This window comes from Bombus vancouverensis, unplaced genomic scaffold (genome assembly GCF_051014615.1).
Source record: "Bombus vancouverensis nearcticus unplaced genomic scaffold, iyBomVanc1_principal scaffold0026, whole genome shotgun sequence".
In the NCBI taxonomy this organism is placed as follows: Eukaryota; Metazoa; Arthropoda; class Insecta; order Hymenoptera; family Apidae; genus Bombus; species Bombus vancouverensis.
The window spans coordinates 516263-532125 of NW_027468917.1; the positions used below are offsets into that span (position 1 = coordinate 516263).

A 15863-nucleotide genomic window follows, 5' to 3' on the forward strand; every position below is an offset into this window, starting at 1 on the left:
TCGGAATATATTAAAGGTGTAATTTTGTCCGATTAATTATAATTTATTAATAATGGATTGAAAATGCAGATATTAGTTAGACAGAGAAACGATGTTTGATTAACAGGAAAACTAAATGCAACGCTCGTATTTACATCAAATAACGTGACAACTATTTGGTAACTCTCTCTCTCTCTCTCTCTCACTAACAACTCTAACACTCGACAACACTCGCAACTCAATTCTAACGACACTATGCTTCGACGTCTCGATCAACTCTGACCCTCGCCAATGCATTCCTGCTCGGTCGTGCTCGCTCTTGCTCTCGTCCTCTCTCTCTCTCTCTCTCTCTCTCTCTCTCACACACACACACACACTTTTCGGCTCACATACTCTGGCCTCTCGATTGCCACTCCTTGAAATATGAAACCGTACTTCTGTTTTGACGCTGCATATCTTTTCTCGCGTCACTGTTACTAGGCGCTCTTGGATGTAAACAAACTACAAAAAGACGACGTACACGGTGTTTTCTAATTTCAGCCGATCTCCAATCAAAGCTATTCTACGATATTACAATCGGCCTTTCCTGACAATCACATCTGCCCTCAGATGTGCTCATCATCGCTGCTCGCACTTACATCACTATCGTTAACATTCCACCACTTCATGTGGTCGGCTGCCGTGATCGTGCTGCTCTCGCTGCACTACGTATCGGTCATTTCGCAGGACCTTTACTTTTAGTTAAGGAACTTCGGATGCAGCTTTAGTCGGGGACCGCCCTGCGTCCTCTCGATCGCCACTAGATCTCCCGTCCTGTATGCTGTCGCCTTCTTGCGTCTCTTGTTATACGTCCACTTGTCTCGGGCTTGGATCTCTTCGATCCGTCTCTTTGCATCTGTACGCAACTGATCTCGTTCCTCTTGGAACACCGCGGCCTGTTCGTCCTCGATGCTACTGCTCCTCTTTCGCTCTTCCTCTATCTTCCTCTCCGTTGTTTGTTTACCCATTTCACTCTTGTCAGGGGCTTTGATCGTCGTGGCAGCATCGTGACATTTTCGTAGGCTCGGTTCGTACATGGAAGACGTTAACAACTTACCATCTACCGAGACTATGATCCCTCCTTTTTCGAAGGTCTTCACGTTCATCGTGTCCTCGACAATACCATCGTCGTCTTCGTCATCCACATCCTCTGTATATCGAATCTTCGTATCGATATTATTGGAGGGATTCCGCACGTGCGACTTCCCTTGTCTTTTCGTTCGCCTTGCGTTGACTCTCTTCGAGTCTATCCGAAAACTTGAAACAACTCTCACACCCGCAACGCTATCCTTCTCAGTAAATTCGCAAATATCATCAACAACATCCTGTTGCTGTTGTTTAGCCAGATTCTTCCTCCTCGTGATGTTCGCTAAGTCCTCCTGCTGGCCGCAAGAATCCGACGAGGACACCATCTCGTGGTCCACTTTACCAATCACCACGTGTCTTGCCACTATTCTCCGTTCCTCCGACACTTGCTGCACAGCTGCCCGATACTTCTTCAAAACTTCTGCCAACTCTTCTTTATTTTCTTCCAATTGCGACAGTAGCTCAGTTCGTTCGCGACTAGCTACATTAACACGATCTTCTGCTTCGGAACGTTGCCGCAGTGCTTCCTGCAACGAAGCCTGCGTCTCATTCGGTTCTTGCTCCAGTGCCTGTTTCGCTTTAACTGCAACTGCTCTAGCGCATTCTGCATCTTCTAACTGGTTCTTCAGCTGTCGTAAAGCTGCTTTACCCGTCGAGTCACCTTTCGATCTCTCCAGCATCGTTTGAGCGTCTCTTAGCAATGCTTTGGTTCTCTTCAAATCTCTTTTTAGCCTATGTTGCATGTCCTTAACGTGTGACAAATCTATCTCACTCGCCTGTGTCTCTACATCTATCTTGAGGACTTCCGGACACTCATCGGGATTTTCGTCCTTTATTCTACTAATAAAAGATTCTCCCCCTTTTATACTTATTTCAACAGTGTCCAAAAAGTCTGCGCCAATAATAAGCGAATGTTGCATCATTGTGTCTGGAATCAAATTGTCGCATTTTGATGCGATGTGTCCGTACTCCCTACATTTGAAGCATTTAGGTCCTCTCGATTTGCTCGGACACTCCGCACATACGTGCTCCGCATCACCGCAATTGTAGCATCGCGCCTTCCTCGCATCTCCAGATCGACCGGGTTCCTTGTTCCTCTCGGTTTCGGACAGTTTCGCTACCGGCTTTACCCTGCTACTCTTCGGCTCCACAAATTTCGTCCTCATCTCCATATCTCTTTTTATCGCTTCGTAGCGCCTGAAACGCTCTTTTAATTGCTCGATATTCCTGGCTCCATATAGCACAGTCTTGTTCGCGACCTCGTCGGGAATGCCTTGAATAATGTAGTCTATCAAGGATTGCGTATCAATCCTTCCTTGTTTTGCAATCCCGCACATGTGATACATGTAATATTGTGATATAATATATTTACAAGGAATGGATGATACAGATGTTAATCGGACAGAGAAAGACGATTGTTGTTCAACCTGAACTATTCACACCAAACGTACAGAAAACAGCACAACTAAATAATTAGATAACGACTCGACTTTCACAAAATGCAATCAACACTCTCTCGGCAACGCCACTCGCAAACTCTGTTTCTCGACTGACTCTCTGGCCGTTGTAGCATTCTATTGTCTTTTGCTAGGCACACGTGTTCTGCAGACGCTCGTAGCCAGGGTCACGTAGGTCTTTTCGGCAAGGCTATTTACTTGAAGGACCCGGTAATGCATTGATGGAGCCGACAGCGCCTCGGCTCTCGCGACATTGTCTGTAGTTAGCTCGACGTTTCTTAGGCCCTTCTCCACGATGCTACATACATATATTGTTGCAGACTCTCATCTGCTTTCTTCTTTCTATGGGATAACTCGTGATGTATCTGTTGGTCGCTTACTACATTTTCAAACTCATTCCTCAACGCCTTTTTTAGCTTTGCCCAGGACTTCGCGCATCGTTCTTGTCGTACGAAGGCCTGAGCGGAGCCTGCGAGTAATTTCTTAGCATTGGCCACCATGTGGGCGTCTGACCAACCCCACACTTCTGCCATTTCCTCGAAGTCTTCCACCCACTGATTTACACTCAGCAGATCATCCCCGCTGAATTTCTCTAATGAGTCTTCTACGTCTTTAAGACTCAACATCGAACCGACGCATACCTTCTGGTGATACTCATCGCGGTCCTGATACACCACTCGCGTGCCTCTCCTGTATTCTCGCGCGCCTTGTTTATCGTCCTCGCCTTCACTTTCGTCGGAGCTGTCTTCTTCCGACGATACATCGTTTCCTTCTAGGGCCGCCTGTAGCAGCCCGCGTAGTTCGGATTTTCTTCCCGTTACCTTCAACCCCAAGCTAACGAGACGCGCTCTCAGCTCTTTCGTCCTCAGCTTCTCGAGGTCTTCCTCTCCCTCTTGACTGCGTTCGGCTCTCTGCTTGCTTCTTAGATCTCGCTGGTTTGTTGGTTCTTCGCCACGCTTCGAATCCTTAGGAGTAGATCGACCAGGTTTGCACGCTCTGTTCAACCTGGCAACCAGCACTGATCTCGCACCGGATATAGGCAGATTCATCTGTGCGAGCTTACTCCTCAGCTCTTCCAGCGTCAAATCCTCTTCACCCGACAATCGTTCGTCTTCAACGTTTGCCATTTTATTCTATTCTTTTCTACTCCCGCACAAATAGCTCCGTTAAATCGTGTCGTTCTCTGTCTTATTCAATTCCGGACGAGCCCCACTTGTAATATCGGAATATATTAAAGATGTAATTTTGTCCGAATAATTATAATTTATTAATAATGGATTGAAAATACAGATATTAGTTAGACAGAGAAACGATGTTTGATTAACAGGAAAACTAAATGCAACGCTCGTATTTTTTATATTTGGTAACTGTCTCTCTCTCTCTCTCTCTCTCTCTCTCTCTCTCACTAGCAACTCTAACACTCGACAATTCTAACGACTCTATGCTTCGACGTCTCGATCAACTCTGACCCTCGCCAATGCATTCCTGCTCGGTCGTGCTCGCTCTTGCTCTCGTCCTCTCTCTCTCTCACACACACACACACACACACTTTTCGGCTCACATGCTCTGGCCTCTCGATTGCCACTCCTTGAAATATGAAACCGTACTTCTGTTTTGACGCTGTTTATCTTTTCTCGCGTCACTGTTACTAGGCGCTCTTGGATGTAAACAAACTACAAAAAGACGACGTACACGGTGTTTTCTAATTTCAGCCGATCTTCAATCAAAGCTATTCTACGATATTACAGAATTATATTTCCCCCTTTTTAATTAATTATATATATATATATATATATATATATATAAAAAAATATAATAAAATATATATATAATATATATATATATATGTCGGGTTTACATTAGAATTAGGGTTAGGGGCGTGAAACGAATCTTCGTTTGGGTTACACGTTGTCGTTATGCAATAGAGAAGACATTGACAAGTGCAAATACGATTATTATAGAACCGGACAAGTAACCGTGGTAGTTAGGTACTCGAGAAACTAATGACAATGATCCTAGGTTCAATAACGAATCCGCGGTCCACGGGATGATAGATGAACGTGCTCACAAAATCTAAGTCGGACGCGTAATATTCACTGGTCGTAAAGCGTTACTCCTTTCATCAATGAGATCGCGAGAAAGAATGACTTTCCCGTTCTGATGATGCCACAGAGGAAAACTATAATGGGGTGTGTCTAAGGACACGAGATCATCGGATTCGTCGAGAAAAGTCTTCGTTTAGAATGTAAGGGAAATTGGCGTTGCTGCTAATTGGTCAATCTCCATATCGGTGGTTAGAAAAAGATGCTAGCCGCCCTCGAGGGAAAGTTGCTAGTGGGAGACGCCGCTCGTTGAAAAATAGGTCTCCCCTATTTTCCCATAGGTGGGACAAAGACTGTTTGTCTGTTTGAAGGACTTTAGTTGACTAAATCTTAAGATTTATAACGGGCCTTCAGGCTAGCCGAACATGTACTGCGGAGACGCATCGACATCTGGCAATAATCTTACTCGGAGAATAGGCTCTGCGTGTGATGAGCTACAGGACAGAGACCGTTGGAATGTTTACCGTCGCGTGCCGTCACAAATATTTCTTTTAAGGAAGGCTATAGAATTACTCCATACCTTTGTTAGACAAAGCGTTCATCCCTTGACCGCGATTACGTTAGGCGACGGACTGTCGCCTCGAGCCAAAGCTTACTATCACTAATCTCGAACAATTACAATTGGATTGAACAACTACAATTGTTTAATTACAGCTATAGTAGACTCTAGGTTACAATGTTGCGGGATTATCCAAAATTCCAAAAGCTCCGGTGTTCTTTCATCTCCGACAAATATAAGTACTGTCGAGAGACGCTCGTACAAACGTATTCGTAAAAACAGTGTATGATTGCTCGCAGATGACTCGATAACTCGTATAACTCCGTTAATTACCGTTAATAACTCGTGAAACTCGAATTATAACTGACTCGCTCGCGACTGCTTCCTCTTATTGATAAATGATTTTTTGTCTATTACACGCCTGTCAGATTTCTTTACGAGCAGAACTGTAGCAAGTGCTATTGTAGTAGAATACAAAAAAATGATGAGTGCCTATGTGGGTGTCACGTTTATCTGCAGTTACGAAAATCTGAACTTTAGAAAGAGAACGTTGTTGTGGAAGTAATGATAAGTAAAGTGCGAGTGTTTGTGTAAATTCATATTTTTATAAATTGAAAAAATTATATCTGAGCAGACGATTGTTTTATTATAAATGTTATAAGGAGTACTATATCTTGTATATTTCATACCTCGTTCGGTCTAATACTTCATATATGAAACCTATAGTGGTCATTGTTATCTATATTCATTCAATTAATATTTATTATTAATATTTATATTGAAACAATTTATGTTTATGTCTATGTATGAAGCATAAAAGTTTCAGCAACTATATGGTACGTGGTATTAGCACTATGCTAGGCATTATTTTACATTAGTCTTTGATTCCCGCTCTCTCGCTTGCGCGAATGAGAAGGATTAGGTTCTTACTTCGTTGGAATTGAAACTTATAACTCAACTTAATATGCCTTCGCAATTACTTAACTTGTGACTTAGAGAGTACACGTAGATACCCCGACCATTACACTAAACGATTGTATGTGCCAGTTTATAAAATATGTACGTTGTCATTTACTATATAACATTTAAACCTGGCGACGTGGTAAATGTAAAGATTACAAATATTGATAAACTGAATGATTTCGTTAATGTACAACTTGGTAAATTTAATGTTAAAATTCCACCAGATCATATATCTGACGAAGATCTAAGTCCCTTACAAAAGCTGAAAGTCGACAAAGAAGTAGAAGCAAGAGTCTTGTTCGTTTATATAGGCCGAAAAAAGTATATCTCACTTTGAAAAGGTCTTTAATAACGAGTGACTTGCCCATTTTAGGAAACATACAAGACGCGAAAATTGACTCGAAACACCACGCAACTATCGTTCAAATACATAAGCGTGGAATATTGGTAAAGTTTTTCGGGGATGTCAAAGGTTGGATTCCACATACTGCCCTCGAGCTGGAAACATCTAACGTAAATTGAAACTATTCAACTGGACAAACAATTTTGGTAAAAATTCAAACAGTGAACACAGATTCGGGAAAAGTAGTTCTAAATGTGGCTAATCAAGACATAAAAGTTGAAGAAGCAACATTCGATATTCGTGAAGAAGTAGAGGGCACAATAATAGAATCATCCGCTCAGGGATTATATTTAAGAGTCAGTAGATATAAAGGACAAACTGTTAGTACAGGATTTTTACTAGATGGTCACATGTCACCTTGTATGGAGATTGCAGCTCTACTAGCATCAAAATATGTTCCTGGACATACACTTTCAGCTCTTCTATTTGCTACAGTACCTAATTTAATTTTAACTAGGACTTTTGCAACTCAAGGAAGGTACAGGAATTTTGAAAAACTGAAAATAGGAGACTGTATACCCTGTACGATCAAGGATATGGGTATAAGACTGGTATAAGACTTATTTTTCCAGTTGCAGAATATACGCCATTTGGATATGTATCCCATAGTAACGTTAGTAATTTTAATCTACTGCACACAAACCAAATTTTATTGGCAAAAATATTTTCTATTAACAGGAAAGAACAACAATTAAGACTAACATTACCGCTAAAGAAAATATACGATGGTCCATCTAATCCTAAAAGTAGAATAGTGGCAGCATTGAATCCATTGATCCTGTATTTTAATAAATTAGTAGAACTTTCAAGGAATTCATATTACAAAAACAGACCCATTGCATCTGTCAAATTAGGGCAGAGAGTTACTGGAGAGATTGAAAAAATTACGCCTGATTGGTTGGTTGTTCAATTGCAGAATAACTTGCTAGGTATAGTGTCTAAGAATCATTACTCTGAGAATAAAAAAATAGGGGACAAAATTTCTGGGACGATTATATGGAAAAATTACGTACATGAGCTTGTCCAATCGACCACGTTATCGTTAATAATGCATAAGTGCCAAAATAAGTGCCAAACAAAATAAGCAAATACAATTTCCCGACGGTAAATTGCTACGTGGTAGAATCTTAATGGTGACAAACTGGTTTATCCTGATGCTCCTTCAAAGTATTGGCAACGGAACTTTAGCTGCGATACCTGTACGTCGTCACATAAATAGTTTACTGCCAGATCTAACACCTTATACTATTCATTCTAAAATTAAATGTTACACCTCATTAAATTTCAAAAAATCCGATATTATGTCTCTCAGCGTCATAAAATCTGCATTTGAAAAGAAGTGTTGTGTGAGAGAGAAATCGGATGATAATAATAACTTAAAAAGAAAGAAGCAAAATCAAGAGTACGTGGCACTCGCCAAAAAAATAAGAATTGAAAAGTTACGGGAAGACGAAACATGAAAAACAAAGGGAAACGAAACAGAGAAAAACCAGAGAAAGATTTAGAAAAGGAATATTCAAAGAGAATGTGTGTTGAACAAACAGGAGAAGAAAAGATTAAACTGGAAGATACCAAAGCCTCCGAAGAAGATTTGAAATATGCTGACTCAACTCTCCTTCAGGATGAAGAGTCATCTTGCGATAGTGAAGATGAAGTAGAAGAAAAACCAAATCTGAGAAATAAGAAATTATGTGCCGCTGAACGTCGAGAACAAAAAAGACAGGAGAAACGTGAAATACGTCAAAGAGAAGAAGCACTCGCCAATAACCAGTTACCAAATTCTGTACATCAGTTCGACAGATTAGTTTTAGCTAGTCTAGACAGTTCAATAGTATGGTTACAGTATATGGAATATCATTTACAAACAACAGAAATCGAGAAAGCAAGAGCAGTTGCAAGAAGAGCGGTGAAAACGATTAATTTCAGGGAACAGAAGGAAAAATTAAACGTTTGGAAGGCTTGGTTGAACTTGGAGTCTAAATTTGGATTTCCTAAAGCACTGAATGATGTTTTTCAAGAGGCAGTGAAGTCTAACGATTCACTGAAAGTATACAGTCACATGTTGACTGTTCATGTCGAGGCTAGCAGGCAGATGGAACTAGAGAAAACAATTAATACCATGATTGGAAAATTTAACTGTATTCCCGAGATGTGATTTAATTGTGGAGAAGGGTTGCTAAAAATGGGTTTGAGGGACAAATCGAGGCATATTATGCAGAGAGCATTCCAATCTTTGCCAGCATCTGAACGTATATACACTACAGAAATAAAGAGAGAGCAGTAACTCTGTTTGAGCAAATTCTAAGTTCTTATCCGAAACAGGTGGATATATGGTCTTGTTATGTTGATTCTCTAGTTAAATCTAATGATACTGATATAGCAAGGTAAAAATATTTTTTCAACTATATTTTGTCTTTTTAATTTCATACAGAATTTATCTTCTAATAATTTGTATTTACAGGAAAGTTCTAGAGAGAGCAGTTGTTCAGGCATTACCGCCTAGAAAGGTAAAGATCCTCTTTAAAAAGTTGAGCTATGCGTACGTAAAACATAGTGTCTCCGACATTGTGCGACAAGAGTAGAGCAACAGAACCAATCGAGGATGGAAAAAGTACCATCAATAAGAATACTAAACAAAGGAGAAACATACACTATAAGCAGGGCAGTAGACCAACAGAGACCGATTAAAACAACAAGAGAAGTACAGGACTGCGCAAATACAAAAGAAATAGAAATGGAAATAATACAAGAAGACGACGTAAAGAGCAATACTAACAAGGATCTACCACAACATAACGAAAGTTGGAGAACTGTAACTCCCAGCAAAAAAAGAAAAATAAACACAAACACAAACGATAGGAGGACCACAGAAACAGAAAGTCAACAATGGCTACAAGAAATTCCTACACAAAACTCCTTCAGCTCACTGACAGAAGAGATGGACACAGACCCTACAGAAAAACCAAGAACACACACTCCCAAGCCACCACCAATCTACATAGACGCAAAAATAATAGACCCCCTCATTGATCTGCTAAACAGCACGGCAGGAAAAGAAAACTGCACTATCAAACAGCTCAAACTGGACCAGGTAAAAGTACAAACTAATACCCCAGAAACCTACAGAAAAGTAACTAAAGCGCTAAAGGAAGAAAACGCTGGGTATCACACTTACCAACCCAAATCCGACAAGAGCTGCAAAGCAGTAATCAGAGGTCTACACTCCAAAACAAATACAAACAAAATATGCGAGGAATTGGCCAAGATCGGACACCAGGTAAGAACGATCAACAATTTAGCCAGATTTGACACTAAGCAACCACTACCGCTATTCCTAATAGAGTTAGAACCGAAAAGCAACAACAAAGAAATATTTGAAATTAAAAAAATCTCAAACACAATAATCACAGTCGAGCCACCCAGACATAAAAAAGATATACCACAATGCATGCGGTGTCAACAATACGGACACACAAAAAACTACTGCAACAGAAACCCGGCGTGTGTCGAATGCGCAGGAAAGCACCTAACAGTGAACACAAGCCAGCTACAAAGGCTGCGTAGTCAGAAAACAACTACAAAGCAAACTCTTCCCGCCGATTCAAAACAGGACACACAACAATTTCCACACGCAACAAGACAACACAGAATCTATGTCAACACCAAATACACAGCATGTAATGAACAATAACCACACTAACACCAATACCGTCAAAAACCGAAGCTACGCGCAAATAGTCAACCGGTCGTCACCCCTAGATAATCAAGAATAGAACAACCACAGCAACGACGCTACAGAAATCAAAGAGTTAATAAAACATTCCATAAAAAACACCGAAATACTCACAAAAATGATAAGCGAACAAAACGAACTCCTCAGACAGCAAACACAGCAGATAACAGACATGTTACAATTACTTACTAACATGATGAGCAAAAAATAAAAATAGACACGCTTAAAATAGCAACCTGGAACTCTAACGGCCTACAACAAAGGGCCCTAGAAACTAAAACATTCCTGTATAGCAACAACATCGATATACTACTCGTTTCAGAAACACACCTCACAATGAACAGCTATAAAAAAATACCGCACTACACCATATGCGACACCAAGCATCCTTCAGGGAAAGCACACGGAGGGATGGCAGTAGTAATAAAAAAACGACATTAAACATCACCTACACAGTCAGGTCAGTAAGGAACATATACAAGCAACCACCGTTACCGTACAGACTAACAGCAACCAACTGCAGTTGTCAGCAGTATACGTACCGCCGCGACACAAATCTACAACGCAAATGTGGGAAGAGTACTTTCGACACTTAGGTGACAAGTACATTGCAGCGGGAGACTATAATTCAAAGCACACACTATGGGGATCAAGAATCATTACACCTCGAGGTAGAACCTTGGAAAAATACATTAGAAACAATAACCTCAATATATTATCCACAGGAAGACCGACATACTGGCCGACAGACCTGAGCAAAATACCTGACCTGCTAGACTTTGCAGTTACAAAGGGGCTAAACGCAAATAAACTAAACATAGCACCCAGCCTCGAGCTTACCTTCGACCATACGCCCATAATAATTGAATACAGAAACAAACCAATACTTTACAGCAGCACAGAGAAGCTATGCAATAAAACCACCAAATGGCAAATATTCAAAGAAATAATAGAGAGCAAAATCAGCTGCAACATCCCACTGAAAACACCTGAACACATCGATCAAGCAGTAACAACATTCGCAGAAACTATCCAAGAAGCAGCAAGGGCAACCACTATACCTGAAACAACCAACAGACAAACAAAAACAGTTCCACTAGACATCCTCGAAAAAATTAGAGAAAAAAGAAAAGCGAAAGCAAAATGGCAAAAACACAGAACAAAAGAAAACAAAAAACACCTAAACAAATTCACAAAAGAAATAAAAAACAAAATAAAAGAGCACAATAACAACGAGTTCACAAAGTTCATCGAGTCATTATCTGCTCACGAGAACTACAACTACTCCCTATGGAAAGCCACAAAAAAAATAAAGAAGACAATAAAACTGGTACCAGCAACCAGAAGAATGGGCAAGAAGCAACGAAGAGCAAGCTGAAGAATTTTCCAACCACCTATGCAACACATTCACACCACATAATATCAACAACAGCAACCACAATAGTCATACGGACGAGGATGCGCTAACTACTAGTACACCAACTGACAATCACTACACCATACCCAAAGCAATAGCACAAGAAATCAGAAACATAATTGAGAAAACAAAAAATAATTAAGCACCAGGAATCGACCTAATTAACGGCAAAATCTTAAAAAACCTTCCGCCAAAAGGAATAAGACAAATCACAATAATAGTTAACGCAATACTAAGAATACAATACTTTCCAAAAACTTGGAAACTGGCACAAATTATAATGATACCCAAACCAGGCAAGGACCCACACGAAACCAAATCCTACCGACCAATCTCACTACTTCCGGTGTTCTCTAAGATACTAGAAAAAATAATTTACGACCGGATAAAACCCATAATAGAGAAAAATCAACTAATACCGGATCACCAATTCGGATTCAGAAACAAACACTCCACAATAGAACAAACGCACAGACTCGTCAATGAAATCTTACAGGTGCTGAAAACAAAACAATACTGCACGGCACTCTTTATGGACATCGAAAAAGCATCCGATCTCACAAGGACATAACCTAACAAACACGATAATGGTACCCCGCTGGGGGTAGCCACCCACATGTTATATTAGTATACCGCTATAATATTTTACCAAATGTCCTACTGGACAAATTGTAAAAATTTAAATCAATAAATAATAAAAAAAATGTTGAAGAGCAGCATGGTACTGAGGAAGACATGACTCGTGTTCAAGAAATGGCTGTAGAATATGTAGAGAAGCAGTGTACAAAATGATTAAAAATAATAAAACATTTTGACACATATTTCATTACATCACGTGAGCAAAACCTATGTTACGTCGCGCAAGATGATCCGTGCGACGTCCTTCATTGTCGGACCGTCAAAACCCAAGCACCATTAAACAGGCCCTCAATAAATCTAAGGCCCCACCATAAAACTTTAACTTTTTAACGTCATTATTTTAACACATGTTTTAAGTTAATCCTTTTGTCCTGGAGGACTTTTTAAGCCTAGAAAGGTTTTCGGTTTATAGAGGGTTATTGGAAAGGTCCTTAGGCTTATTAGGCGCTCTTAAAAATTACGGAGACTGCGGGCAGTGACCTAACGGAAAAAGTGGATATTTATCTAACGGAAAATCCGGTTTTTTCCTGTAAACAATGACACCCCCTAGCAAGGTTGGTAGGAGGTTTCCTTCTCCTCTCACCACTCATTAACATGACTGAAACCAATAGGCATCACATATCGTTACTCTCACCTTATTAACGAAAAGTGTGAGGAACGAATCCGCTTTCTTCGTTCAAGAAAACACACCCACACCGAGCTTTCCTCCGTAATTGCATGAGATCGGAACATCAGTCTCCTCTATTACTACGTCAACTACAACAAGAAACTCAACTGTAAGGGCCTTGCTGTATTACCAAAGAATACTGTGCATGTGTATCGCATCTTCATACGCCAAATCGTCGTCTACGACATATATCATACGCAACGGCGTAAGTTCGTTGTATCAATTTGTTGAAAATATATAGTTTATAATCCTGTTAATCGCAGCGCTATACCACCTCAACCACCTCTATTATCTTAACGGAAATCAGGAGATCGATCTATTCTCGACGTTGATTATTATAATCGTAACGGGAATTTACGACTCCCGCTGATGTGTTTCCGCGCGATTACGTCTCCCCGCGATTGGTTGAAAATACAACCTTAATTACACAATACCTAAAACAGTCCAGTTATGTAAAGTTTTCTACCACATATGCAAAATACTATTAATATTGATACAGATAAAAATGAAAAAAGTAATAATAAATTGACATATTTACAATTTCTCTGATCTCAAGTGCGTCCTTTTTATTGATTATTCTGTAATGACAAAAACAGGAATATGTCTAATCAAAAATCTTTTAGTACGTTTGGGACGCAACTGCTCCATTGTGCAGCAGTAGTTTTAGCTAATCGATCGTTACAACCACGTCCGCGCTATTGACTTCTTCAGAGGTCTCGGCGACATTTGAATTGTGCCTGAAATTGTACAATTTGGTTTTGTAGGTACCCAGGTAGATACCCTTGTCCAAGAAGTCTTCGTTTTTATACTTCCCGTTCGTGGTTATTATGTTTTGCGTCTATCTTCTTAAGCATATTTTTGAGGTAATCCATGCTGCATCATGAAGACATTAAATAATGTAGATTTATATTGTTTCGACTCGAGATCTCTACCGATTCATTTATGTGATGCTCTGTATGAAGTGTATCATCGATCAATTTGAAGAGAGACACGATTTGAATTTTTGGACGAACTACAAATTTTTAATAGTTAGTAGCCAAAATTGAGAAGCTAAATCAAAAACCGCGCGGTCACCGTCTACTTTTTCATAAATGTAGTCATAGACTATGGACATAAAAATATGGATCGTACCATAAGTCTATGGTTTATTCATCTCTGGATATAATGTTCTTGATTCGTGATGTAGTCGCGCGTGGGTTGCCTCGTTGCTTATTGCCCCGATGTAGCTGATTCCTCCATCTGGTTTAGGATCAGTTGCCTGCAGCTTGTGAAGCAAAAAAATCAGAGACTGTTGAAGAATTTTGAAGATAGATCTGTCTTATACTGTTCATTCTAAAATAAAACGAAATATTTCATTAAGTTTCACAGAATAAATTATTATGCCTATTTGCATGGTAAGATTTGCTTTCGAAAAGAAATACTATGTAGAAGACAAGTTGTGCGATAATAATAACCAAAACGAGTTGATATTTCTAATTTCATAGAGTGCTTACTTCATAAATGAAATTTTGGGGGTGCCCTGGAGAAAGTACTTGTTACGTTCAGATACTGGCAAAGATTGCAATGCTCTCTGCATAATGTGCCTCGATTTTTAATAATCCTTCTCCACTATTAAATCATGTCTCGGGAATATGTTTAAACTTCCCAATCATGGTATTAATTGTTTTTTCTAATTCCATCTGCCTGCCAGCCACGACACGAACAGCCAACATGTGACTGTATATTTTCAGTGAGTCGTTAGACCTCACTGCCTCTTGAAAAACATCATTTAATGAGTCAGGAATTCCAAATTTCGATTCTAAATTCAACTAAGCCTTCCAAACGTTTAATTTTTCCTTCTGTTCCCTGAAATTATTCGTTTACACCGCTCTTGTCGCGACTGCTCTTACTTTCTCTATTTCTGTTGCTTGTAGACGGTATGCCGTATACTGTAGCCATACTATTGAACTGTCTGGAATAGCTAAAACTAATCTGTCGAACTGATCTACAGAATTTGATAACTGGTTATTGACGAGCGCTTCTTCTCTTTGACGAACTTCACGTTCCTTCTGTGTTTTCTGTTCTCAACGTTCAGCGGCACTTAATTTCTTATTTCTCAGTTTTGGCTTTTCTTCACAATCGTTAGATGACTCTTTAGGCTGAAGGAGAGTTAAATCAGGGTTGTTATCCCAGTAAAATCCATACGCAAATATCCTTGGCTTCTGCTCGTTATCGTCACCATTATTAACATTGTTAAGCGCATATCTCAAATCTTGTTTGGAAGGTTTGGTATATTTCAGTTTAACCTTTTCTTCTCCTGTTCGTTCAACACACGTTCGTTTTTCTCTGTTTCGTTTTTTATCTTTGGTACTTTTTGTAACTTTTCAATTGTTATTCTTTTGGCGGCTACCATGTTCTCTTGATTTTGTTTCTTTCTTTTTAAGTTATTAATATCATCCGATTTCTCTTCCACACAATAATGGAAGATAGTGTCACGTAGAAGACACAGGAAATCGCGAAATTAACGGATCATGTCTTGTGAATTTGAAGTGTGTAGGGCGTAATAGATGCCAAAAGAAAACACTCGGAGATATTTAAACAGTATATTTATTAACAATTCTCTCTTTCGACACTTTGCGTAGAACTCGCGATTACACTTGACGATTCGCAATTCTCGGTTACAACTGATAGACGATGAGTTAAGGTGGCGATTGAGCAAAGTGCGCGATATAAATTAAGATGATGACTACTCAAGGAACGTAGAGGAACTGTCCTTCTGTGACGATGACGCTGCGGAGGTGTGACTAAGGGTACGAGATAATCGGATTCATTAAGGAAAGTTTTCCTTAGGAAAGTGAGGGAAATGAACGTCGCTGTTAATTGGTTAATTTCTATGTTGA

At 39.8% G+C, this 15863-nt stretch overlaps 1 pseudogene; it reads left to right on the top strand.

The window, feature by feature from the left end:
* The first annotated feature begins 6034 nt into the window (after positions 1-6034).
* On the top strand, positions 6035-12470 carry LOC117165543 (rRNA biogenesis protein RRP5-like; annotated as a pseudogene).
* The last annotated feature ends 3393 nt before the right edge of the window (positions 12471-15863 follow it).